Raw genomic sequence first — 27,861 nt, forward strand, 5'->3', positions numbered from 1 at the left:
TTTCTGTTTGTGTCTTTCTCTCTCTGTCTGTCTCTTTGTCTCTGTCTCTCTATAAGCAGGTCTCCCCTCTCTCTCTTTGTCTTTGTCTCTCTCCTCTCTGTCCTCTATTTCTCTATGTATGTTTCTCTGTCCTTGTCACTATCTCTATCTCTGCCTCTCCCTCTCTCTCTGTCTCTGTCTCTCCCTGTCTCTGTAGTTCTGTCTCTATCTGTCTGTCTTCTGTCTCTGTCTCTCTCTTCTCTTCTCTGTCTCTGTCTCTGTATTGTGTCTTTCTTTCTCTCTCTGTGTCTCTGTCTCTTTCCATGTTTGGTGTTTCTCCTCTCTGTTTTTTTGTCTCTGTCTCTCTCTGGTCAGTCCCTTTATCTCTCTGTGTCTCTCTCTGTTTTTGTCTCTGTCTCTGTCAGTTTTTTTTATCTCTCTGTGTGTGTCTTTTTTAATTTGTCTCTGTCTTTGTCCTCTGTCTTCTCCCTCTCTGTGTCTCTATTTCTGTGTCTCTCTGGCCCTATCATTGTCTCTGTCTCTGCATTTTCTCTCTTTCTCTGCTTCTCTTTTTCTGTATCTGTCTCTCTCTCTCTGTCTTTGCTCTCTGTCTCTCTCTGTCTCTCTCTGTCTCTATCTCTCTCTGTCTCTCTGTTCCGTCCTCTGTCTCTCTCTCCCCCAGCTCATCCTCCTCCACCCATTGAAAAGAAAAAAGCACAATTTAATATCTGCTATATGTGTGAAGTCATGAAAAAACATATTTCTATTTTAGTCATGCCCCCTCCCACCAAAAAGCAAAAAAAAACAAAACAAACAAAAAACAAAACAAAACAAAAGTGAAAACAGTATTCTTCAATGTGTATTCAGAGTTCCTCACTTCTCTCTCTAGAGGTAGGATAGCATTATTTTATGATGAATGCTCAGGAATTGTCTTGGATCAATTGTCCTGATCAAAGTAGCTGAGTCTTTCATGGTTGATCATTAGGCAGTATCACTGCTGCTGTATGCAATGTTCTCTTGGTTCTGTTCATCTCACTTTGCATCAGTTCATTTAAGCCTTCCCAGGTTTTTTCTGAAATCATCCAACTCATCATTTCTTATAGCACCTATTTCAATATAATTATATATCATGGCTTCATCAATCATTCCCCAAATTGTGAGATTTCTAAATGTGTTAGTAAAAGGCCATGGTTTCCCGCCAACAATGTGCTTAGGTCCAATTCCAGCAATTTGAGACTTCATAATCTTCTGGAGACAGAAGAAGAGGAGAAATCCCAACTTTTGGGCCACTACTCCAAGAAGAAAAATGGTTTTTAAGAGATTCCTTTTGGGATTCCCCCCACTGGCACAAACTCTCAAACTTCATATTCTTCATTCTTAGATAATTTCTCGCCTTTCTAAACAGTGAATGAGAAGCAGTAAGGAGAACAAGGACAAGTAAAAGCTACAGAAGATATAAGATAACCTGTATTCTCCTCCAAACAGCAGAACAGAAGGAGCAGAACATGAAAAAGTGAAAGCTAGAAGAATGGTCAACATAAGCACAAGAGTGGTGATATGGTCTCCATGGGTCAGAGAGCTCATGCATAGAGCCAGAGCAAATTTCACAAGTGCACATTGAACTTTTACTTAGCCTGAGGTGGTCAAGAATTCCAAGGACTGGGAGACCAAGGAAGAGAATCTGCTAAAGGATGTGCTATTCTGAATTCTTTAGTGGGATGATTGTCATAGTCTTACACATTTCAATTTCCTTCCACCCATCTATGTATGGCATAAGCTTCTAGGACACTCTCCACTAGATATATTTCAGCTTATCAATATCTTTCTTAAATGGCAATCAAGTAATTGAACATAAAAACTCCACATGTGATAGGATCAGGGCAAAGATCAGACAAACTATGCAGTTTCTCTCTCTGGATAGCTAACTTCTTATAATGTGGACCTGAGATTGTAAGGTATTTTTTCAATTGTCATTTTAACTGGAAGATAACATGTACCCCGGAAAAAATTCAATGACAATAGAAAGGAAGGCAAAGACTTTTGCCAAATGTGGTTCAAGACTTGTGCTTTAGGAGTTTAGGGGGGTGGAGTTAAGTGAATCATTATTCATCACACATCACTTTCAGTAAGTGATAAGATGCTGTAATCAATTAGCTAATCAATCATAGGCTTTAGACTAAGTGCAAAAAGTTTTTCAAAGCTTTTTAATGAAGTACAATGATTTAATGAAGTAGATTTTCAAACAGGACAAGTGGCTGAAAGATTTCATCATGTCCCCTGGGTCCTGTAACAGAGTTTGCTGGAATGAGACAATTTCAGAAATTGGAGGCAAAGGCATGTTTTTCCAGTAAAATTCTAGAAGAGAAACCATATGAAGAGAAAGGAAGAGGCCATTGCTTTGGCTTTGCCCAGGTCTCTTCTCCCCAGTTTGACCAGAGGAAGACTTTGTAAATTTGGAAGGATCTAGAGGGACTTCCCATCTTATCCAGAGAGGGAAATGTAGCCTTTCTGTGTGACCTGATTGTTATCTAAATGATTAGGAATTGGGATAAGAATCCTCAGAGCTTATTTGATCTAGAATTTTTTTTTCATGTACAACTTGTTTGTTTGTTTGTTTGTTTGTTTTTAATTAAAGCTTTTTACTTTCAAAATATATGCATGAGATAATTTTCAACATTCACCCCTGCAAAACCTTGTGTTGTAAATTTCTAGATGACAAGTAACACAATATTTCTTCTTCTTCTTCTTCTTCTTCTTCTTCTTCTTCTTCTTCTTCTTCTTCTTCTTCTTCTTCTTCTTCTTCTTCTTCCTTCTTCTTCTTCTTCTTCTTCCTTCTTCTTCTTCTTCTTCTTCTTCTTCTTCTTCTTCTTCTTCTTCTTCTTCTTCTTTCTTCTTTCTTTCTTCTTCTTTCTTCTTCTCCTTCTTCCTTTTTCTCCTTCTTCTTCTTCTTCCTTCTTGTTCTTCCTTCTTCTCCTTCTTCTTCTTTCTCCTTCTTCTTGTTCTTCCTTCTTCTTCTTCTTCTTCTTCTTCTTCTTCCTTCTTCTTCTTCTTCTTCTTCTTCTTCTTCTTCTTCTTCTTCTTCTTCTTCTTCTTCTTCTTCTTCTTCTTCTTCTTCTTCTTCTTCTTCTTCTTCTCCTCCTCCTCCTCCTTGTTCCTCCTTGTTCCTCCTTGTTCCTCCTCCTCCTCCTCCTCCTCCTCCTCCTCCTCCCTCCTCCTCCTCCTCCTCCTCCCTTCTCCTTCTTCCTCCTCCTCCTCCTCCTCCTCCTCCTCCTCCCTCCTCCTCCTCCTCCTCCTCCTCCTCCTCCTCCTCCTCCTCCTCCTCCTCTCCCTCCTCCTCCTCCTCCTCCTCCTCCTCCCTCCTCCTCCTCCTTCTTCTTTTCTTCTTCTTCTTCTTCTTCTTCTTCTTCTTCTTCTTCTTCTTCTTCTTCTTCTTCTTCTTCTTCTTCTTCTTCTTCTTCTTCTTCTCTTCTTCTTCTTCCTCCTCCTCCTCCTTCCTCCCTTCCTCCTTCTTCCTCCTCTCTTCCTCTCCCCCCCTTCTTCTTCTCTGTATATTTCCACAAATATCATGCTGCACAAAAAAAAAGTCAGTCCCAAGAAACTATTTTAATGACCTAGAAAAAATAACAACAAAATTCATATGGAAGAATAAAAGGTCAAGAATTGCAAGGGAACTAATGAAAAAAAACTCAGAGGAAGGTGGTCTAAGTGTACCTGATCTAAAGCTATATTATATAGCAGCAGTCACCAAAACCATTTGGTATTGGCTAAGAAATAGACCGGTAGATCAGTGGAACAGATTAGATACAAAGGACAAAAAAGGGTACATCTATAGCAATCTAATCTTTGACAAACCCAAAGATTCCAACATTAGGGATAAAAATTCATTATTCGGAAACAAAAAACAGTTGGGAAAACTGGAAATTAGTATGGCAGAAATTAGATATGGATCCACACTTAACCACCATATAACCAAGATAAGATCAAAATGGGTCCATGATTTAGGCATAAAGAGGGAGATAATAAATAGATTAGAGGAACAGAGGATAATCTACCTCTCAGACTTGTGGAGGAGGAAGGAATTTATGACCAGAGGAGAACTAGAGATCATTATTGATCACAAAATAGAAGATTTTGATTACATCAAACTAAAAAGTTTCTGTACAAATAATACTAATGCAAACAAGATTAGAAGGGAAGTAACAAATTGGGAAAATATTTTTAAAAACAAAGGTTCTGACAAAGGTCTCATTTCCAAAATATATAGAGAACTGACCATAATTTATAAGAAACCAAACCATTCTCCAATTGATAAATGGTCAAAGGATATGAACAGACAATTCTCAGAGGAAGAAATTGAAACTATATCCACTCACATGAAAGAGTGTTCCAAATCACTACTGATCAGAGAAATGCAAATTAAGACCACTCTGAGATACCACTACACACCTGTCAGATTGGCTAAGATGACAGGAACAAATAATGACAAATGTTGGAGGGGATGTGGGGAAATTGGGACACTAATACATTGCTGGTGGAGTTGTGAAAGAATCCAGCCATTCTGGAGAGCAATCTGGAATTATGCCCAAAAAGTTATCAAACTGTGCATACCCTTTGACCCAGCAGCTCTACTACTGGGATTATATCCCAAAGAAATACTAAAGAGCGGAAAGAGACATATATGTGCCAAAATGTTTGTGGCAGCTCTTTTTGTTGTAGCTAGAAACTGGAAGATGAATGGATGTCCATCAGTTGGAGAATGGTTGGGTAAATTGTGGTATATGAAAGTTATGGAATATTATTGCTCAGTAAGAAATGACCAGCAGGAGGAATACAGAGAGGGTTGGAGAGACTTAAATCAACTGATGCTGAGTGAAATGAGCAGAACCAGAAGATCACTGTACACTTCAACAACAATACTGTATGAGGATGTATTCTGATGGAAGTGGAAATCTTCAACATAAAGAAGATCCAACTCACTTCCAGTTGATCAATGATGGACAGAGGTAGATACACCCAGAGAAGAAACACTGGGAGGGGAATGTAAATTGTTAGCACTAATATCTGTCTGCCCAGGTTGCATGTACCTTCGGATTCTAATGTTTATTGTGCAACAAGAAAATGATATTCACACACATGTATTGTACTTAGACTATATTGTAACACATGTAAAATGTATGGTATTGCCTGTCGTCGCGGGGAGGGAATAAGGGAGGGGGGGTAATTTGGAAAAATGAATACAAGGGATAATATTATAAAATATATATATATATATAATAAAAAAAATTAAAAAAAAAAGTCAGAAAAAAAAGGGAAAAATGAGAAATAAAATTCAGGCAAACAACAATGAAAAAAGTGAAAATGCTAGTTTGTGATCCACACCCAGTTCCCACAATCCTCTCTCTGGGTGCAAATGGCTCTCTTCATCACAAAACCACTGGAACTGGCCTGAATCATCTCATTGTTGAAGAGAGCCACATCCATCAGAATTTGATCTATAATTCTTTACTTAATTGTGTCCATTATTTAAAGTAATCTACTGGTTCTGTTCACTTTGTTCTGTCTCAGTTCATACAAGTCTTCAGAAATTCCTCTTAATTATATTTGGCATTTATTATGGCATAGTAATATGAGATTATGTTAGTATAATTTGTTCAGCTATTTCCAAATCAGTGGATACCCATTTTGTTTCTAATTGTCTAATACTGTGAAGAGTGTGATTCTAAATACTTTTGATTATATGGCATCTTTTCCTCTGCCTTTGACTTTCTTGGGGTATATGAAAAGTACTTATTTTCCAGAAATGTTACAACAGTTTACAGAGAATTTGGAGTGTCCAAGCAACCTTGTGAGTTTCAGAGATCCAAAAATCCCATCAGAAATCTTATCAGAGCTGATGAAGAGTAGTAGCAGTGGCCACTGAAGGGTATTGGCCAATGACAGTGGAATCACTCATAAATAGATACATAAGGACAGTCACTCAAGGATGGTGAAGGCTTCAAAGAGTATAATCCTTTTGCAGAGAAATGTCAGCTATGGATTCTAGAAATGCACCAATTCTTAAGAGTACAACATACATCTCAACACTCAAGGAGAACTTGATGAAGACTTTATGAAAAGAAAAGAGGATTGACTTCTAGCACCACTTAAAAGATGCCTTCCTCTGTCTTAAGTATTTTCTAGAAGTATATCTCATTATCTTTATACTTGAAGATAGAATCCACTCTCCCCAGGGACCTTATGCATGCAGCAGGAAAGTCTACAAGAATCAACTATTTTTGCTATACCTTCTCAGAAAATATCTTTGCTAAAAGATATTTCAGCTGACTGGTATTTAACAGGAAGCACACTGATAGGGGCTCATTAGTGACAGTAATAGAAGCTTAGCTCCTCAGGACTACCCTTAGAACACTGAGGGTAGTTAATACTCAACTGTCCTCTGGGGACCCAATCTGGCAATGCAAGTGAGAATTAGGAAAGTAAATCCAGAGGGGGTGTTACATATTCATGTAAGTCCCCAGTATGTCTTGGTAGATTTATCCCAGATATTTTATGCATTTTGTAGTTATTTCTAATGGAATTTCTTTTTCCACTCTCCTGCTGGGTTTTGTTAGTAATAGAGAGAACAGCTGTTGATTTTTTTTTAATTTTGCATCCTGCTATTTTACCCTGTCACTAATTGTTTTGATTAATTTTTTCATTGACTCTCTAGGATTTTCTAAATAAACCATTGTATCACATGCAAATATAGCTAATTTTGCCTCTTCTTAGCCTGTGCTTATTCTTTTAATTTCATTGCTTTAGAACAAACCAGAAGAAAACTTAGTTAAATGCCACAGAGTTGGTGGCAATTCTTACCCACAAGTATGTATGTTAAAAGTTACTAACCTAACAGCAATTGAACCTTGAAGGAAGAGCAGAACTTAGATGAGCAGAGAAGAGAGACATTTTAAGCAAGATAAATGGGGTGAACAGAGGGACATGTTAAGGGTAGAAAATACATCTGACCCATGGCTATTTTAGATTTCTGCAGCTTACTCAATAGCTTTCAGAGTCTGATAAGACTACAGCTTTGTTTTTAATAGTTCCTTTTCAACTTATCCCTATTGGAAGGGTCTTTCTTTGTCCCATATATATTTATCCAAAGAAATTCCTCTTCTCAGGGGCAGCTAGATGGCACAGTGGATGGAGTGCCAGCCTCAGGAGGACATGAGTTCAAATCTAGCCTCAGACACTTAACATTTCCTAGCTGTGTGATCTTGGGCACTTAACCCCAATTGCCGCAGGAAAAAAAAATTCCTCTTCTCATTTCCCCACTAGTCCATCCTAACTTCTACAAGAATCCAACATGCCCATTTTAAAGGTGCAGAATTCCTAATGGTAGAAATCATACTATGCCTTATAAAGGGTAGACATAATCATCAGATTTAGATTCATATTAAAGTTGTCATACTTAACTGTCCACATCCATAGGCAGGTAATCTCAATTTTCCTAAATGTAAAATGGGAATAGAAATAATTTTTTACAAAGATAACACAAAGAAACAGTTTGTAATCCACAAAGCACTAATGAGTCATAAGATATTATTCTTACTTCTTAGAACAGTAGACAAACAAGCAAAAAATAAACTTGAAATAACTCTTAGTCAGCCAAGGTCAGGAATTTCTTGGAATTACCCCCCCCCCCCATGAATTGAACTATTTTGTAATCAGGTAGCTGAACATGATTATTGATTCAATGTGACTTCCTTATAATTTGGAATACTGAAAATAACTGATAAGAAACTATGGGATAAAATGGATTCTAATTAAGGAACTGAATCTAATTTAGGGGTCCTTAATATTTTGAGGCTATGTTCCTCTTTGGCTATCAAGTGAAATAAATGGATTCCTCAAAATAATGTTTTTAAATGCATAAAATAAAATGCCTAAGATTACCAAGGAAAGAAAGCATATTTAAACCAGTTATCAAAAGTCCCTGATCTAGTCCAATCCTTTACTTTTATATGTGGGGAAACTGAGACCCAGGGAGAACTTTTCCTGCTATCCCACAGCAAGTTAGCAGCCCCTGCTCTATTCACACCACTTCTAGAGGATGATACTTAGTTCTGAGAGTCCTGTTCTAAGAAAGTTCTTAGCAAACTGGCATATGCCTATTTTAGAAATGATGGGTGAGAGAGTTGGTACCCAGCCCATGGGTTATTGGAGGAATTGGAGATATTTAGCATGGGAGGAAAAGGCTTCAAAGAGGAATAAGTTGTTTTGCTTATCTTTGAGAACCGCATATGGAAGGAAGATTAGACTAGCATTGTTTGCCCTGGGGGCTAGAACTGAAAGAAATGTGTAGGAATTGAAGAGAGGTACTTGATATAAAGGATGAGAGGGTAGGATAGAAATGGAGGAAACCCTTCCCACAATCAGAACTATCCAAAGGTAGAGGAATGGGCTACTTTGAAAGGTACTGATCTCCCCACAACTCAAGGTCTTCAACTAGACACTGGATGACCATTTTCCAGTAATTCTATAGAGAAGATACTTAATAGATATTGGGGTTTGCATTCTGAGGCTTCTTAGGTTTTAATCTCAGTAATTTGAGGTCTCCTTCCATTTAATCCATTGTTTTTCCTACTTGCCCATGAGATTATAAGAGCCTGAGACTAGAGCCAATTTTCTGCCTCTTTTAATATCCCCCACACTTAGCACAATGTCTGGTATATAGTAGGTGCTTAAAAATGTTTACTGATTAATTGATCTCCAAGCTCATCCTCAGTATTTTTTTTTTTAACTAGCCAAGAGCTCTGTGCACACACCATGGACCTCCTGAGTGTGGACTTGCTCAATCTTTCTTGGGGGTGGAGGAGAAAGCACAAGAAGATTTTCTTCTTCTTAATCAAATCTCTCTGGATCAGGCTTTACAATGGATAGCATCCTCACAAACATTCCAAGATTCTTACAAGGAACAATAAGAACTGAACTCCCAGTGACCTCAGCCTGCTAATCACTAGCTGATTACTAGCTAATCAGTGGCTCGTTCAGTGTCCTGAATCCCAAATCACTTTGGACTCTGCTGGGCTTTGGCCAGCAGTCACCTGGTTGGGAGCTCTGTTAATAGACCAGTGGTATGAGGGTCACAGGGTAAAATACAGAGAGATGAAAGTATCACTGTTCAAGGATTCTTCACTATGGTCATTCTTTGGAGCTTGGGGTGGGTGACTGGGACAACAAGATCACTACTTGGGCTACCAAAATTAAAAAAAAAAATTAAGATAAAGAATCAGCCATTGATGGGCATTTCTTTATTCCCATCAAGCACCAGTCAAGATAAAGATAATGATTCTCCATGATAATCACATCTGACAGTCAGTTAGGAGTTCTCTAAATGCTTTCCTTAAATTATCTCTCTCTCACTTTTATTTTTTTTCTTTTCTGAGGCAATTGGAGTTAAGTGATTTGCCCAGGATCACACAGCCAGGAAGTGTTAAGTGTCTGAGATCATATTTGAACTCAGGTCCTCCTTACTTCAGGACTGATGCTCTATTCACTGTGCCACCTAGCTGCCCCTAAATTATATCTTTTGAGGCTCACCAATCTGACAACAAAAGTAGGGGCTACAGGTATTATTAATACCATTTTATACACAAAGATTGAGAAATTAAGGAACTTGACCAGGATAACCCTGCCAGGAAGTCTCAGAGGCAGAATTTGAATCTAGGGAGTCCTGGTCCCATTCATGGCAGTTTATCCCTTACACTAAATTGCTCCCAGGACACAGTGAAGTTTGATATCAAGAGGGCTGGATTCAAATCTCAGCTCTGTTGCTCACTACCTGAAAAATGCATGGCAAGTGATTTTTCCTTTCTCAGTCTCAGTTCTTTCTTTTGAAAGAGAGTTCAACTAAATGATCTTTAAGTACTAATCCCTATGGTCCTGTAATACCCTGAATAAAAAGCTAGCTGTCACTCAGAGAGGTGCCAATAGCAAAAAGCAGCTCAACAGCTTTCTTTCAGAACTGTTGGTCACCCCAAAATCTCAGCTACTCAGCTAAGAACTGTCCTTCCCAATCTCCCCACCCCTATTAGGAAGATACTCAAGTCTCAAGATCTCAGGGGTTTCTAAGCCTAAAGGAAAGCTTAATAAAATGCTACCTTTGACCTGGTCCTTCAATTCCAGGAAGCAGTTAAATGTTTGACCATTTTCCCTAAACGTTTTAAAATAGTTAATCAGGTTAAGTCAGTTGAGTGTTGTTTTTCCATATTTCCCTTCTTATTCCCAGTTTCCTTGAGCAAAAATATTCTTTCTTGAGACTGTGGATACTGAGTGTGGATCACAGAATAGTTTTTTCACTCTTTGTTATTTGCTTGTATTTTGTTTTCTTTCTTATTTTTTTTTTCTTTTTGATCTGAATTTTCTTGTGCAGCATGATATTTGTGGAAATATGTATAGAAGAACTGTACATCTTTAACATATATTCAATCACTTGCTGACTGGGGGGAAGGTAGGGAAAAAATTAGAACACAGGATTTTGAAGGGGTGAATGTCAAAAATTATTCAGGTATATATTTTGAAAATAAAAAGCTTTAATAAAAAAGAATATTCTCTCTCTTTCATCTCTATCTATCTCTATCTCTGTGTGTCTCTCTTTATGTCTCTGTCTCTATTTCTTTCTCTGTCTTTATCTCTGTGTGTGTGTCTCTGTCTCTGTCTTTCTCTGTGTCTGTGTCTCTGTCTCTCTTTCTGTGTATATGTGTATGTTTGTGCTTCTTCTCTTCTGTATCTTTGTCTCTGTCTTTTTCTTTCTATCTACCTTGCCCTGACCCTGGAATAAATCTACTTTTCATTTTCCTTTCTTTCAGTTATAGTTCTACAAGTCAATGAACTGGTCCCTAGAAACATGTAGAGCTTCAAGTCATGACTGTATGACTAAGTTCCAATCTCTCTAAAAAGTGGGGAGGGAAAACAAAAAAATGGTGGAACAGACAAGCTTTGGTCCCAATTCAGGGATTCCATTGCAAAGGGAAGTGTAATCCCAGGATCAGAGGCTTTAAAATGGGAACCTATTTCAGGGACCAGGTAGTGCAACTCTCTCCTTTCACAGATGATAAAACTGAAGCCTAGAAAAGTGAGATGACTCATCCATGGAATTAAACTCAATTTTCCAGAAACGTTCTAGCCAGCTGAAGAAGGATCATAAGATCTAGAGTTCAGAGGGACTTTAGAGATTACTGAGTCCAACCCACTTCTTTTATAGAAGAAAAAACTGAGGGTCAGATACATAGATAATGAGTGGCAAAAAGAGAAGACTACTTCCAACTCAGGTTGGTGGACTCCAAGTCCACGATTCTCCCGCCAGTGTTCAGTCACTAACACATAAACCATCATTTATTTATAGTACAACAGAATCAGAGGATTTTAATTTGGAAGGTCCTTTAGAGGTTGTACTGTTCCAGTCCCTCATTTTCTAGATGAGAAGAACAAGTCCACGAAAAGTTAAGGAACTTTCTTGTCAAAATCACAATATTCCTAGGTGATGGATTTGAGATTTTCATTGAGGCTCTTCTGACCCTGACTACAGAATTCATAAAATATTATCCTTTCTAGGAATATTTTAGATTTAAGGCTGAAAGAGGCCTTTAAAAACTAGTAAGTACAACCCCCTGATTTTACCAATGAAAAAATGATCCACCAAGAGTGACTTGCATGGGGTTCACTTTTTAACATAAATATCCATGGTGGGATTTAAACTCAAGTGTTCCTACTGGGAAATGAGTGTAAACTGTGAGCATTGTTTTTTTGTTTTGTTTTGTTTTGTTTTGTTTTGTTTTGTTTTGTTTCTCTTCCCAGATTATTTTTACCTTGTGAATACAATCCTTCCTTTGCAAGAACAACAACAACACAATTCAGTTCTGCACATATATATTGTACTTAAAATATACTATAAGATATTTAATATGTATGGGAATGCCCGCCATCCAGGAGAGGGGGTGGAGGGAAGGAGGGGAAAAACTCGGAACAGAAGGGAGTACAAGGGATAATGTTGTAAAAAAAAAAAAAAAAAATTACCTATGCATATGTACTGCCAAAGAAAATGTTATAATTATAAAAATTAACAAAAAAAAAAAAAAAAAGAAAAAAGAAAAAAGAAAATAAATAAATAAATAAATGAACTCAAGTGTTCCTGATTCCAAATCCAGCACTCTATCCACTATATCAATGGTTCTTAAGTGGTCTTCCAGAGATCCTCTTCAAGAGGTCCTCAAGGTGTTCCTGAAACAAAAAAAAGTTTGAGAATTACTTTTACTATGTTGCTTAGATGTTCTAAAATTCCAAATTTGGGAATTTATGATTTGAGAGATAATTAGGAATAATTAGAATTGTCCAAAATCAAACCAAGTAAGACAAGCTCTTCATGTATCTGAGTTTTTTTCCATTGTTATGGACAATAGAGAATGGAATATACCATTTTCTTTCCTATCAAGTCCTGAGATCTCATATTGCATGGGAAGAAAACCTTGGACCAAGCTCTGACCAAGGCCTGCCCTGGCTGGAATCCATTTTGCTGAGTATGAAGAGTTATGTCTGTCTTACTTGGTTCTGCTTTAGATAAAAGTATCACCTTTGCTCTTCCTACCTCTACCTTGTCCAAAAGTTGCTATCAAGCTAATAATTCTTTTTTTTTTTAATTAAATCTTTTTTTTTTTTTTTCAAAACATATGCATGGACAATTCTTCAACATTAGCTCTTCCTTGAAAAATCATGTGTTCCAATTTTCCCCTCCTTCCCCTAGATGACAAGTAGTCCAATATATGTTAAACATGGTAGAAATACATGTTAAATCCAATATATACATATATATTTATATAATTATCTTGCTGCATAAGAAAAATCACATCAAACCAGAAAAGAAGAGAAGCAAAATAAAATGCAAACAAATAATAACAAAGAGAGTGAGAATGCCATGTTGTGAACCAAACTCAGTTCTCATAGTTGACTCTCTTCATCACTGAACAACTGGAACTGGTTTGAATCATCTCATTGTTGAAGAGAGTCTCCTCCATCAGAATTGATCATCGTATAGTCTTTTTGTTGCCATGTATAATGATCTCCTGGTTCTGCTCATTTCACTCAGCATCAGTTCATGTAAGTCTCTCTCCAGGGCTCTCTGTATTCATCCTGTTGGTCATTTCCTATAGAAAAATAATATTCTGTAACATTCATAAACCATAATTTATTCATTCATTCTCCAACTGATAGGCATCCCTTCAGTTTCCAATTTCTAGCCACTACAAAAAGGGCTGCCACAAACATTTTTGCACATGTGGGTCCCTTTCCCTTCTTTAAGATCTCTTTAGGATATAAGCCCAGTAGAAACACTGCTGGGTCAAAGGGTATGCATGCAATGTTTGATAACTTTTTGAACAATGTTCCAAATTGTTCTACAGAATGGTTGGATTCAGTCACAGTTCCACCAACAATGCATCAGGGTCCCAGTTTTCCCACATCCCCTCCAACATTCATCATTATTTGTTCCTGTCATCTTAGTCAATCTGACAGGTGTGTAGTGGTATCTCAGAGTTGTCTTAATTTGCATTTCTCTGATCAATAGTGATTTAGACCTTTTCATATGACTAGAAATTATTTTAATTTCTTCAACTGAAAATTGTCTGTTCATATCCTTTGACCATTTATCAATTGGAGAATGACTTAAATTCTTATAAATTTAATCAAGTCTCTATATATTTTAGAAATAAGGCCTTTATCAGAACCTTTGACTGTAAAAATGTTTTCCCAGTTTATTGCTTCCCTTCTAATCTCGTCTAATCTAGTCATTAATCTTGACTAATATTGTCAGAATAATTCTGATTTTGATCACATCTCTTTTGTGTTCTCTCTCTTTAAACTAGAAAAAAAAAGTTGGTGATTTATCTCTTTGATCATAAATAGACAGCATATGGGCAAAAGAGAGAAGACGAGAATGTTCAAAGAGGAAACCCAACAATTGAATATATCTAGAATCATCTTCTAAATAAATTCAGCATATGAGGGGAGAGCAGCATGTCTTAAAAGTCTTAGTGAAGTTTTAAGTTGTTTAAGCTTAAAACCTCACTAGGAGATTTGAGACATTGTGGCTATAACCAAATGTCTAATTTTAAGAGAAAAAGGACATCAAGTCTCCTTTTTGCTAGCTAAGTACATAAATTTCCAATGTTCCTTCCCACCTTTCTACCTAGCAAAGGCAAATCCCAGGCAAAAGGTAACTCATTCTAAGACACTTTGTGTCTATAACACAGGCACTTCTTTCATTCATATGGCCCCAGAGAAAGTCCAGCCCACGGATTACCACCAGAATGGCTTAGTTGGGACAAACATACTATTTCCTAATTCTGCTCCATATGTAAACTTTCAAAAGATTCTCTTCTGTAGAATTATGAAAGCGTACTTTTTGAATCAGATAGAGGATCAGGGGATCCTTGATTTAGTACAACTTCTCTTATCTTTTAGAACAGAAAACTGAGGCACAGAAAAAATCAAATAATTTGCCCAGAGTCAATAGAATTTGAACTCTAATTTTTTTACCTCAAGCCTAGACCCCTAAAAACCACACTTCTCCTCTAATTGATTATCCATATTTTGAGAAAAGAAAACCAAATACAGAAAAATTATTTGGCTTTCTCTAAATTATTGAGTCTATTTCAAGACCAAAACCTAAACTGTCCTGTCCTGGATGCCCCTTTGATGTCCTACTTACCACCTAGCACTTCAATTCACTATAATAGAATTCATTACCAAACCATTCAACTCTTATTTTGCTTCTGACATTATGTGTCATCTTTGGACAGGAAAGGACAAGGCTAATAAATGGGTAATAGGAAGATGATACCCAAGAAGAGAGAATTGGGATGTGTTTGGTAAACTACGGGCAGTTGAATAACATCCTCATGTAAGAGAAAGAGAAGGGAACAAGTTCTCATATAGCACTTACTATGCACCAGGTACTATATTAAACCTTTTACAGATATTATCTTATTAATCTTCCCAACAACCTTGGGAAGTAGGTATTATGATGATCCCCATTTCATGGTTGAGTAAACTGAGGCAAATAGAGGTTAAGTTACTGGTCCAGACATACATAACTAATATTTTAAGAAGTAGGAAATGTTATGACTGAGACAATGTCAATGATCTCAGACTGTGAAAAACAAGAAAGATATAATTGAACTGAAGCAGAGCAAATGTCCCAATTTTCAAGAAAAGGAAAGGAATAAAAACCGTAGGCCAGTGAGCATGTCTTGTATCCCTGGCAGAATTCTAGAGCATAGTATTAAAAGTATGATTAGTGAACATTTGGAAGAGGAAGTGGTGACCACAAAGAGTCAGCCTGGTTTCATCAGAAACAGGTCGTGCCAGAACAACCTTATTTCCTTTTTCCTTGTTGTCACTGAACTTGTAGATAAGAGGAATGCTAGATATGGTTTAAATATAGGTTATTTAGATTTTAGCAAGGTATTTGACAAAGTCTTTTGTGCTATTCTTGTGGAATAGCTAGAGAGATGAAAAATCTAGAGGTTAGTGCTGTGAATTGACTTTGGAACTGATTAAATGGGCCAATTCAAAGAGTGGTCATTGTGCCTTCGATGTCAACTTGGAAGGTGTCCATTAGTGCAGAGCACCTCTGTTTGGCCCTGTGTTGTTTATTGATGTTTTCAATAAGGATATAAATATTGTGCTTGTTGAACTTGAGGATAATACAAAAACTATGTGGAAGAGCAAATGCATTATATGATGGTGAGGATTAAAAAATATCTCAACAGGCTAAAACAATAGGCTATATCTATTATAACTACTATAATAGGATACAATTTAATAGAGACAAATGTAAACTCAACTTTGGTTCAAAAAATCATTGTCACAGGAACAAGACCTAAACAATAACTCAAGAGGAAAAAGTTGGGGAAGCTAGGTAGTGCAGTGGATAGAGCATCAGGAGGACCTGAGTTCAAATGGTTTAACACTCCCTAGTTGTGTGACTGTGGGCAAATCACTTAGCCCCAATTGCCTCAGCCAAAAAAAAAAAAAAAAAAAAGTCCTAAGAGGTTTAGTGAATTACAGATGTTTTGTGAATCTGTAATGTATAATCTTGGGTTGCATTAAGAGAGGAAAAGTACTTAGTTTAAGAAAGATAAGTGACAATCCTTCTATATGCTGTCTCCATCATCCCATATCTGGAATCATTCTAGTCTTTTCTGGGCACTGCATTTCAGAAAGGATAATCCAAAAAATGTATGGAGAACCAAATGGAATGGTGAAAACTTTGAGATTATATAATTGGGATAAAGGCTTTAAGATTTACATAATAAAAAGATCACTTAAAGGAATAGATTAGAAAAGTCTTCTCTTTAATGGCTATCATGTAAAAGAAGGATTTGAGTTATTTAGTTTAGTTCTAGTTGTCCAAAAAGAACAGGAAGAAATAATGATGAATCAAATTTGGATTTGTTATATAAAATCAGGGCCATCCAAAAGTGGGATAAGCTGCTTCCAAAAATGGTGGATTTTATCTCTTGTTTTTCTTTTATCTCTATGTATTTTGTTTTTGTTGTAATGTTATTTTTGAGGTAATCAGGGTTAAGTGACTTGCCCTGGATTACTTACAAGCTAGTAAGTATCTGAGGCTGATTTGAACTCAGATTCTCCTGACTATAATATGGTCAATGCTCTATCCATTGTGCAGGTTAGCTATATCTTTCAACAAAGAGTCAGATCATGCTAGATTTTGTAGAGGAAGTTTTCATTCTATCACTGGTAAGATCAGACAGCTTCTTCCAATTTAAAAACTGTTGATTCTGTGAGTCTTGAAAAAGTTGCCTTCATATAGTACCCATACTTTTTTGTTGTTTGCGCAAGCTCTTATATGGTTTCTGTTTTCACCATTTTGTTTTTAGTCCTCGTCCTCTTTTTAGCTTATGGTAGATCAGTAGTCCTACTAAACTTTTCTATTGCTTTCATCTCTGAGGTATTTTGTTTTTTGTCTTTCTTTGAATTTCCTCCCTTTTTTCTTTCTTTTTTCCTTCCTTCCTTCCTTCCTTCCTCCCTTTCTCTTTCTTTTTCTTCCTTCCTTCCTTCCTTCCTTCCTTCCTTCCTTCCTTCCTTCCTTCCTTCCTTCCTTCCTTCCTTCCTTCCTTCCTTCCTTCCTTCCTTCCTTCCTTCCTTCCTTCCTTCCTTCCTTCCTTCCTTCCTTTTTCTTCCTTTCCTTTTTCTTCCTTTCTTTTTTCCTTCCTTTCTTTTTTCCTTCCTTTGTTTTTCTTTCTTTCTTTCTTTCTTTCTTTCTTTCTTTCTTTCTTTCTTTCTTTCTTTCTTTCTTTCTTTCTTTCTTTCTTTCCTTCCTTCTTTCCTTCCTTCCTTCCTTTCTATTTTCTTCCTTCCTTCCTTTCTATTTTTTTCATTCCTTCCTTTCTATTTTCTTTCTTTCTTTCTTTCTTTCTTTCTTTCTTTCTTTCTTTCTTTCTTTCTTTCTTTCTTTCTTTCTTTCTTTCTTCTTCCTTCTTTCTTTCTTTCCTTCTTTCCTTCCTTCCTTCCTTTCTATTTTCTTCCTTCCTTCCTTTCTATTTTCTTCCTTCCTTCCTTTCTATTTTCTTTCTTTCTTTCTTTCTTTCTTTCTTTCTTTCTTTCTTTCTTTCTTTCTTTCTTTCTTTCTTTCTTTCTTTCTTTCTTTCCTTCTTTCCTTCCTTCCTTCCTTTCTATTTTCTTCCTTCCTTCCTTTCTATTTTCTTCCTTCCTTCCTTTCTATTTTCTTCCTTCCTTCCTTTCTATTTTCTTCCTTCCTTCCTTTCTATTTTCTTTCTTTCTTTCTTTCTTTCTTTCTTTCTTTCTTTCTTTCTTTCTTTCTTTCTTTCTTTCTTTCTTTCTTTCTTTCTTTCTTTCTTTCTTTCTTTCTTTCTTTCTTCACTGGCTTTCATCTTCTTTGCTGAAGATGGATACTCTACAAAGTTCTGGATTGATTTGCCTTTTACATTCTTCACCTTATTAAGCTTATTTATTCCCCCAGCTTCAGGTAACATCTCTGTTCAGAGGATTTTCAGATCTCTAGCATCAGTTCCTACATCTTTTAAAGGATCCACCCATATCTTTAACTACAGCAGAACATCTCTCTTTAGATATCCCACTGCCACCTCAAATTCAACCTATTTAAAATTAAGATTATAATCTTTCTCCCTCAACAATCTCACCTTCTGATATGATTATTAGTGACATATACATGCACTTGCTCTCATATTCAAAATCTTGCCATTTGACTTTCCACTGCACCAAACTCTTCATATCCAATCATTTACTAGGGTTCCTTTCACATTCTTCTCTTTTCTCACTGTTACCATTCTAGTTTGGCTTTGGTGAAGGGGAAAATCCTTAATACCACCAGCCTGTCAAAAATCAGAGTTCAAATCCTGTCACAGGAATTTATTGTGTGACCTCTCTATATATTTCAGTTTCCTTATCTGTAAAAATAAAAGACTTTAACTCAATGTTCTCTATGGTTCCTTTCAGATCTAGATCTTGGACCCCATGTTTCTATGACTATTGTAATAGTCTTCTAACATTCCCATTTATTTCCTTTTTACCACTCCGAACTTTGCATAATTCCAAAGTAATCATTTTTTTCATATGTAAAATAAAGTGATTGCACTAAATCGAAGGTTCTTCATTCTTCTGTCACATATGGCAGTCTGGTGAAGCATATGGATCCATACATACCAGTGCTTACATTCATAACTGAAGGAAGTTTTAGTTAGATGTTAATAAAAGCACAGATGTATGTTTTTTCCCTTCCCCAAACTTATGAACTTCTCAAAATTTATCCATGGACCCCAGGTTAAGAATTAGATCATGTTGAAAGCTTTTTCAATTCTTCATCCTAGGATCTTATACTCAACTAAAATGCAAAAACTCTTGTAGGTATCTTCTAGTATCAGAAACTTTTTCAACCCAATGTAACTGAATAAGTCTTTGTTGTGGTCCTACTGTGTACTTGGTGTCATGTCAGCCACTGGAGGCAAGGGGAAACAAAGCAAAGTAAAAAAAAAAAAAAAAAAAAAAAAAAAAAATTGCTCCCATCTTCAAGGCAATTTCATTTTAATAGAGAAAATGATATTATACAAATGTACACAGGAGTAGTAACTTGAAAGGGGAGAGATCCCAGGCAACTAAAAAAATAAGATTAGGTTTCCCATGTGAGGTGGCTCTTGAGCAAGAAGACAGGGATTTAAGCTCTCTGTGACAGAATTTCCTCATCTGTAGCTTGAAATGGACTTGATGACCTCTAAAGTTCCTTTCTAAAAAAAGTTCTTTTCTAAAGTTGTGCCTCAATGAAGTGGGAAGGCAAGAGTGAATTCCCGGTTTGGGGCTCAAGAGCGAGCATAGGACCTTGCTTATAGCCTAGTATTCATAGTAAACATCTACTTGGGCAAGACCCTTCCTCACTAAGTTTAGTTTTGCAACAGAGCTGCTCCCAAGTCTGTTATTCCCAGAATTATCTACCCATCAGCCACTTTCTGAGTGAAAAAGGCAGTATGGTATCTTAGATAAGATACTAGATTTTTAAGAAAGAGATTGTAATTCTAGCCCTGGTTCTTCGAACAGATTTGGGGCAAATCCTTTTCCCTTGTTGATTCCTCATGTGGAAAATGAAAGTAAAAATGTCTGTACTATCTGTCATAAGGAATTGTGGAAGAGGAAGAGAAGGAAGAAGGAGGGATAGAAAGGGGATAGAAGAAAGGGTAAGTCAGAGCAGGGAAGGAAAGCTGGTCCTCCACAAATATATCCTCGCCTAAAACCTTTGAGTACTCCTAGAATATGATGCTTTTGCATACCTTCTTGGTGAAAAACATCCAAAAATCTTTTTTCTTCACCCCCTCTCCACGCTTAGAATTAGAATGTTCTTTACATTTTAACCACTGCCAAAAGAAATGTGGCTTAGGCTCAGAAAACAACCTCTTTTTCCCCTCTTCTTTGTACTACCTTTACAGAAGTTGTAGAAAGAAGGGTGGGAACCCAACCTCCTGAGGGAAGGAAGAGGGAGATTTGTCAAAGTAAAACTGCAGGAGTCCCCAGTCTATAAAACCACACCTTTGCTATCTCTTACCTTTTATAGACAAGGCAATCCCTTTAGGCCTAACTATACAATTTGGAAACATAGAGGAAACAGAAGAGAATGGATAAACTTTATCTATTTGGGAAAATGGAAGCCAGCAAGGCCATTGTGCTACTAGGAGATTCCTTGGACAAAAGCAAGAGAAAGGAGTGAGTTCTGGCCCTGGCACTAGAGGAAAAGGTCAAGGCAGAAACTTTCAGAAATGGCATGTTTTTCTTAGAACTGGGGCATACAATACACACAAATTTGAGATTATCTGTGACAACTATCTAAAATTAACTGTGGTTTTCAAATGAAAAACATTTAGGGAAGGATCAGATAAAGAGAGGGGGGGCCTATTTATAATATTTGCCACAGGAAGAAATAACGGAGGGGGGGTTCTGTATGAAACAAAACTGAATGTGTTCCATATACCCCCACAAATTATATAAAATAATATTGGAGGGCTGGAGGGTGGGTTCACTCCTTCCTGGTGATTGGTAACAGAAAGAAGGCTTTTTATCACATCCATCAGTAGTTAATGGGAGAAAATTTTGTTCCACAGAGAAATTTTCCCAGTTGCATCTGTTTCTGGGTATAGCCTGACTTCTGTCTCTGTCCTTCTTATGGGATTCTGCCCAGCATTTAGTTAGAAGAAAATTGAAACATTTGCCAGCAATGTCTGATTCTGAAGTGGCTAATTACAGAATGATGTGACCGCAAACAGATAATAAAGTCACAAATCAGAAACAGCATCCAATCTGGCATCAGGTATACCATGCTGTAGCACTCATTACTGACCAGAAAGTCAGGCTTCTTTGAGAGAATCAAAGGAATAAAAACAAACATACATTTTTTTCATTCCCCTTCTCCCCCACTTCCCCCAAAAAATCTCTGGGAAGTTCAATTCCTTTCAACCCAATAAGAATTTATTAAAGCTCCTACTATGTATGAAGCACTGAGTTATCCAGGATACAAAGGCAAAAATGTTTGTTAAAATTGGTTCTCTAACCATGATAAATATTTTTCTTATTGCATTTAGGCAAACATTTTGTTTTCCCCAATATAATTTTTCTTTTTTGTTAACCTCTAGTACCTAATATAGTGCCAGGCCCATAGCAAGAACTTAATAAATGTTTACCACTTCACTGGTTCTGGTGCCTTTTTTTTTTTTTTTTTTTTTTTTTTTTTTTTTTTTTGACAAGGTAATTGGGCTTAAATGACTTATCCAGGGTCACAGAGTAAGTGTTAAATGTCTAAGGCTGGATTTGTACACAGATCCTCCTGACTCCAGAGATGTTGCTCAATCTTACACCTAGAAGCCCCTACTTCCTTGCCTTTTCATGGATTGTCTAAATCTGTTTCCATAATATTATCCATGGGGTTTTCTGAACAAGCAACTCATAATTTTAGAGTTTAGAAGTCCTAGTGAAATATACAGTTTAAGTATACAGATGAGGGAAGCAAACTTCAGAGGAAGGAAGCCATTATCCTAACCTCACCTAGAACATGACTGAGTCAGGATTTGAAATGAAGATGCTCTCAGCATTATTTTTGATTCCTTTCTTTCTCTTCTATAGGAAGGACCAGAATGGAAGCCAGTTGACTCTGAAATAGCTGGCTTTAAATTCTACAGGAGAAATAATATTAAATACAGGGCCTGGGTTCAAATTCTAGCTCTCCTTTGTAATCTCAATATAATACCAATATACCTATCTGACCTGTATACTTATCCCTGAAAAGCCTTGATTCCCTCCTCAAGAAAACAAGGGAGTTAGGCTGGATGAGCATATGAAAGGCAGACAAACAAAATATTCACTCCACATACTTGTCAGTGCTGTTTATCAGTCAGAGCCCTTCAGAGAACAGCCAGTTAGTTTTGACCTTCATGGAATTCTTTGAGGATGAATAGTGACAAATTGTACCAGATCAAGAAAAAGAAAACCAGAATAGTGAGAAGACTAGAGACTAAAACACAGCAGGACCACAGGAAGGAGATGAAGATTTCCATCTTTGGAAAAAGACTTAATGAGATTGGAAAAAAAAATGAAGGTGTTCAATTAAATGATCTCTAAGGTCCCTTTCAGCTAGATCCTATGACTCAAGCAGGGATGTCCTAAAGCCAGCTTGAATTAGTTGAAGATGATTATTAAATTTTTGGTGTGATCATTTATACCACAGAAAGTAACAGATGGCTATAGAACAGAGCTAGGTTTACTGTTTTACTGATTTCTAGACTTACCAAAGTTATGGAAGGAATGTTAAGGAAGATTAAATTTAAAAACGCATTGAACATACATTTTTTTTTTTCCTGCTAAAGAGCTGGATGTTAAATCTTTACCAACATACTCTCTGATTTTAAGTGTTGGAATACTTGGTTTCCTTCAAGACCCCAACCTTCTACATGAAGCCTTAACTGTTTCCTCCAATTTCTCATATCCTCCCTTCTCAAATTATTATATGCTTGTGTATATTATACATATATTATATAGTATATGCACATATGTATGTGTGTATATATGTTATATATATATAATATATATATATATTTATAAATGTATACATACACACATACACTTGCTGTTGTTCACTTGTTTTCAGTATCTTATTCTTTATGATCTTGTGAGTTCTCTTGGCAAAGATACTGAAGCAATTTGTCATTTCCTTCTCCAGTTCATTTTACAGATGAGGAAACTAAGGCAAATAATGTTAAGTGACTTGTCTAGGATCACACAACTAGTAAGTATCTTAGATCAGATTTGAACTTAAGAAGATGAGTCTTCCTGACTCCAGGCCCAGCACTCTATATAACTCACTACCTAACTGAAAAATATATGTGTATGTATACATATACATATATTATATATATATATATATATATATATATATATATATAATATATGTGTATGTATACATATATATTATATATATATGTGTGTATATATATAATATATATATGAACACACATATCCTAGATATATTTCCATGTGTATATATTGTATCCTCAGTTAAAATATAAGCTCCTTGAGGACAGGAACTGTTTTGCTTTTGGCTTTGTATCCCTACTTTGCACTTTGCATATTGCCTGAAATACAGTAGGCACTTAATAAATGCTTATTGTTTGGTTAACAAATCATATAAATTGTAGGAAAGGAAGAACTGGATGTGTTAGAGCCAGCTAAACCCATGAGATACAATTGTTACATTTCCAATTTAAGTATTTATACCTTGGAAATGGCAAAAGTTACAATTCAAGAATTGATTTATTGCTTTTTTTTTGTTTGTTTGATTTATTGAATTGTTTTTGTCCAGACTTAAAATGATAAAGAAAAGGTTAATGATCCAGATTACAGTTAAAAACATGTCTTACATTTTCAGAGAGCTGATTGTTAAAAATTTACCTGTTCTTGAGCGCCGCAGTCTTTTCACCTTGGTCATCTTCACTATTTGCTCCTAGTGACTAAACATCAATTCATTTCTAGCAACTGTTTTCCCTCTCAGATTTAGCTACAAAGAATAAATCATCTGTGCTTTTCCAGAGCCTAAAAATTTAGAAGTATGGATTCTGTGAGCCTAGGTCCCTCACCTTAAAAAGACTTTCCCACAACCAAAAAGCCAGTAAGCAAAAAAGAGAGGGCTTGAATACAGGTCTGTAAACTCCAGAGAGTGTTCTCACAGTATTAAGGCAGGTTATATGTTAGAAGACGAACTAGGGAAGTAGCTGGACTCTTTGTTTCAAAATATTTTTGCCTCGAGGGAGTTGTCCAGGCCAAGGTCTGTCTTAGAGTCATGTTCTCCCACTGCCTTATCTTTAACACTCTCTGTCTCCCAGTAGAAAAACAACATTCAAGAGAAGCTATATAGGCCTAACAGCCATAAGATACTTGGCTTTTAAATCTTGTATCACACTGTCTTTGTAGATCAGTTTTTGGTAATTTCAAAGTTCTTTTTTCCCCCCCTCCGGGCACTATCAGGTTAACAAGGAATGTATGATCCTAAAATACCAAAAAGAATCCATAATTCTGATGACCACTGATTCCACAAATTCTAAATCCATCAGGATCAGTAGCAATACATTTTACCATAGGAGGATAGTAGTTCTTTTTACTGCTCCAGATACAGAGAATCTGGATTCATATCTTGCTTCTTTTAATGACTTTGAATGCAATCTTGGCCATGCTATTTAACCTCTCTTAAATCTTAGCTTCTGAATCTGTAAAACAAGGATCCTGGACTCACCAAATTAGAATCTCAGAGTGATTTGGGACCTCAGACTCCATCTACTCTTCCAAAATATGCCTGAATAAGCTCTTTTGCTAACATATCCATGATAAATGGTCATTCAGCCTCCACATAGAAAACTTTAGTGAAAGGGAACCCTCCAACTACTAAGGTAGTCTCTTCTACTTTAGGAAAGCTTCAATTGTATAACAAATCAAAATCTGCATCTCCGACCATTCTCTAATGTCCAAGCCTAATCACTCTTACATCCTCTTCCTCATCCTGCTACTCCATCCCCAGTTTTCTCGTCTCCAGGGTCAATATTCCCAGTTCCTTCAACTCAAATTCTTATGGCATGGTTTCCAGACCCTCAATACCCTGGTATAGGATCATAGAATTTAAAGCTGGAAGAAATCCCAAAGAGTATCTAATCTAATCTAATCATAGATCACAAAATCTCAGAAGTAGAAGAGACTCTTGAAATCACAATTGCACAGATTCATAGAATTCAGAATTGGAAAGGACTTCAGTTGCCATATAGTACAACACACTTGAAAAGAATCTGTACTATTATAACACCCTTGATAAAGTATCAGTCATGCCAGTCTCTGCTTGAAGACTTTCATTGATGGGGGAACTTACTATCTCTTGGGGCAGTCCATTCCATTTTTGGACAGCTCTAATTATTAGGAACTTTTTTCCTAATATCAGCTAAATTTTTCCAGATGTATTTTCTATTCATTTTTTCTGGCCTCTGAGGACAAAGGTAATCCCTTTTCCTATCCTAGCACTTCAAATACTTGAAGATAGCCATCATACACCCTCTGAATATTCTCTTTTCCTGACTAAATATTCCTAGTTCTTTCAACAATTCTCATCCAAGTTCATCTCGTCTAGAGATTGCCTAGACCCAATTCTTCTGTTTAATCCCTTTCAGTTCTAAAATTTGTTCATCCTATGGGCAGAAATATGTATTTTTTTTTGTTTTATTTTGTTTTTAATCTTTCAGCCTGAAAGCAAATTTCCTGTACACATAGCAAGTCTTAATGGAAACCAAATAGTTCTTTGACAAGCCAAGCTCTGCATGCCCCTAAGACAAGTGACCAAGTATTGAAAAAAATAAAACACCAACAAAAATGTCTTTTAAAATATCACGGCAACAACAACAACAACAACAACAAAATGACCAACACTAATTTGAAGAGTCAGACATACTTCTTAAGGTTGAAAAGGGGTGAGCCTGCCTTTCACAAGACTCTAGCTTGAGGCTCTATTTGCAAAAGTCTAATCATTTCCCTGGCAAGGTTTTGTTTATCCAGTCATTGAAAAAAAATATGGTAAAGCCACTCTTACTTTCAGGCCCTCACAGAACTGTTTTTCCAGCTGTTTAGTCTAACGAGGATACCCAAGGACCAAGTTTGGAGATATTTTCCTCTTCATAGAAGGAAAGTTCTTTCCCGCAAACTCCTTCTCCAACTTTGCTATGCGCCGTTCTGCATACAGAGCAGTCTATTTATATGGTTTTATCACGCACCTGTTTGGATATGGGCTGTTTTCTGGTATTTAAACATACTATTTCTTGCCAATTGCTTTATCTGCACAGTTCCATGCTTTTGCCGCAAATGTTTCTTATTAACCCAGAAAGAAACATGAATTGCTCCCTGAGCATTATTAGCGAGGACCAAAATAACTTAATTGTTAGTTACTTCTAACATGTTATCACGGAAGAACTATATACTAGAAATTCTTTCAAAATAATGAAGAGAAGATTTCACTCCACTAAAAAATGAATAACACAGCCTTTAAGCTGTTGCTCTTCTGTGGGAATTTTTTTTAATGGAGAAAGAAAAAAGAAACTTTATTTTTTTTTAAGTTTCAAGTATTTAGAAAAGGTTGAGCTGGTCTTGCTCTATGGAACAAGAGAGTGATTTTTTTCCCCCTAAATGGATAAATGGCATTAGTGAGTAAAATTCAAACACCATGGAAAATTGTATCTACGGAACAAGCAACTAGTCTCTTACTGCATCCATACTCCCAACATTTTCATCTTGCTAGGACCTGCCTACCAAGTTTATACCCTGCTAGCCTAGGCTCTGAGAAGCCAAGAGTTGCCTCCATGCAAAGGAGAGTATGTGTCTTGTATACACCTAATACCAAGAATCTCACCAGCATGAGGATTCCCTGGTGGAAGGACTTCTTCCATCAACATATTGCGAGCCATTTATGACTCAGGAAATAAGTCCCAAAAGGTTGTCTGAGGCATGTGAATATTAAATAATTTGATAAGGATCATTTTGAGAGTAAATACACAGAACGGCAGAATTTTACCCATTGTCTCTCTAACTCTAAAGCCACAACACACTGCTTTTTTTATCCAAAACATTGTACACAAATATGCATACCATTGCCAGAAGGTTGACCACCTTATGATAAAATTACTTGGCCACAGTAACTCATGGAGTTAACATGAAATGCCTTTTCAACATTATTATTCAATATCATATGCAATATATGTTATATAATATTATTCCTCTTTCCCTAGTCTACAATCCACCCTAATTGGTCTTCTTATTGTTCTTCACAGTATTAACTGTGTCTTATCTCTTCACATTTGCTGGATTGCTCTCCTCATACATTAATTGCACTTTCACCTTATCTATACCTTTCAGTAACCTCAGTTTCTTTCAAAGTTCTGTTCAACACATGAAACCTTTTTTGTTCTTTCTAGCCATTGGTACCTTCTAACACACTGTCTTTTTTAAACCTAATATTTACATATATATATGTATATATATATATATATATATATATATATATATATATATATATATATATATATATATATATATGCATATATTTTATATATTCTTTAATGCACGTTACCTCCCCCAATAGAATATAAGCTTCTTGAGGCAAAATTTATTTCATTCTTATCATTGTATCCCAAATGCGTAGCACTTAGAAAATAGACTTAATAAATGCCTATTAAATGATCAATTAAGCCATATCTTTGCCTATGTTTTGTTTTGTTTTGTTTTTTTCCCCTCTTGGGATTCTCTTCTCTACAGTATACTTGTCTAATTTCTCCCTATTTTTAAAGGGTTACTCAAATGACATCATGAATGAATATTTTAATGTCAATAGGTTCTTTGTTTCTTCTCCTTTAAAATCCTATTGCCTTTTCTCACCCACTTGAACCCTACTTATCTAGGCCCAGATAAATTTTTTCTAGGACTACTATGTCTATATGGCCTATGGCAAAATAGGGTTTTTGTAATGGTTGTCTGCCTCCTCAGACTGGTTCCTGAAGACTCTTCTGCTATGATGACCCTCTTCATCTGATACATGAGAGTAATTTCTGTTTTTCTGGGTAAAGATATCAAGCCCCAGAAGCAGAAAAAAATTACTTTCCTAAAGGAACATTCCAATCCAGTAAGCATTTATTAAGTGCCATGGCATGTACTGTATTATTAGACATTGGGGATACAAAGACATCTCCCTTCCCATAAGAAACTTACATTTTTGTGGGGAGACATTTTAGA

The sequence above is a fragment of the Sminthopsis crassicaudata genome, chromosome 1 (assembly GCF_048593235.1).
Source record: "Sminthopsis crassicaudata isolate SCR6 chromosome 1, ASM4859323v1, whole genome shotgun sequence".
In the NCBI taxonomy this organism is placed as follows: Eukaryota; Metazoa; Chordata; class Mammalia; order Dasyuromorphia; family Dasyuridae; genus Sminthopsis; species Sminthopsis crassicaudata.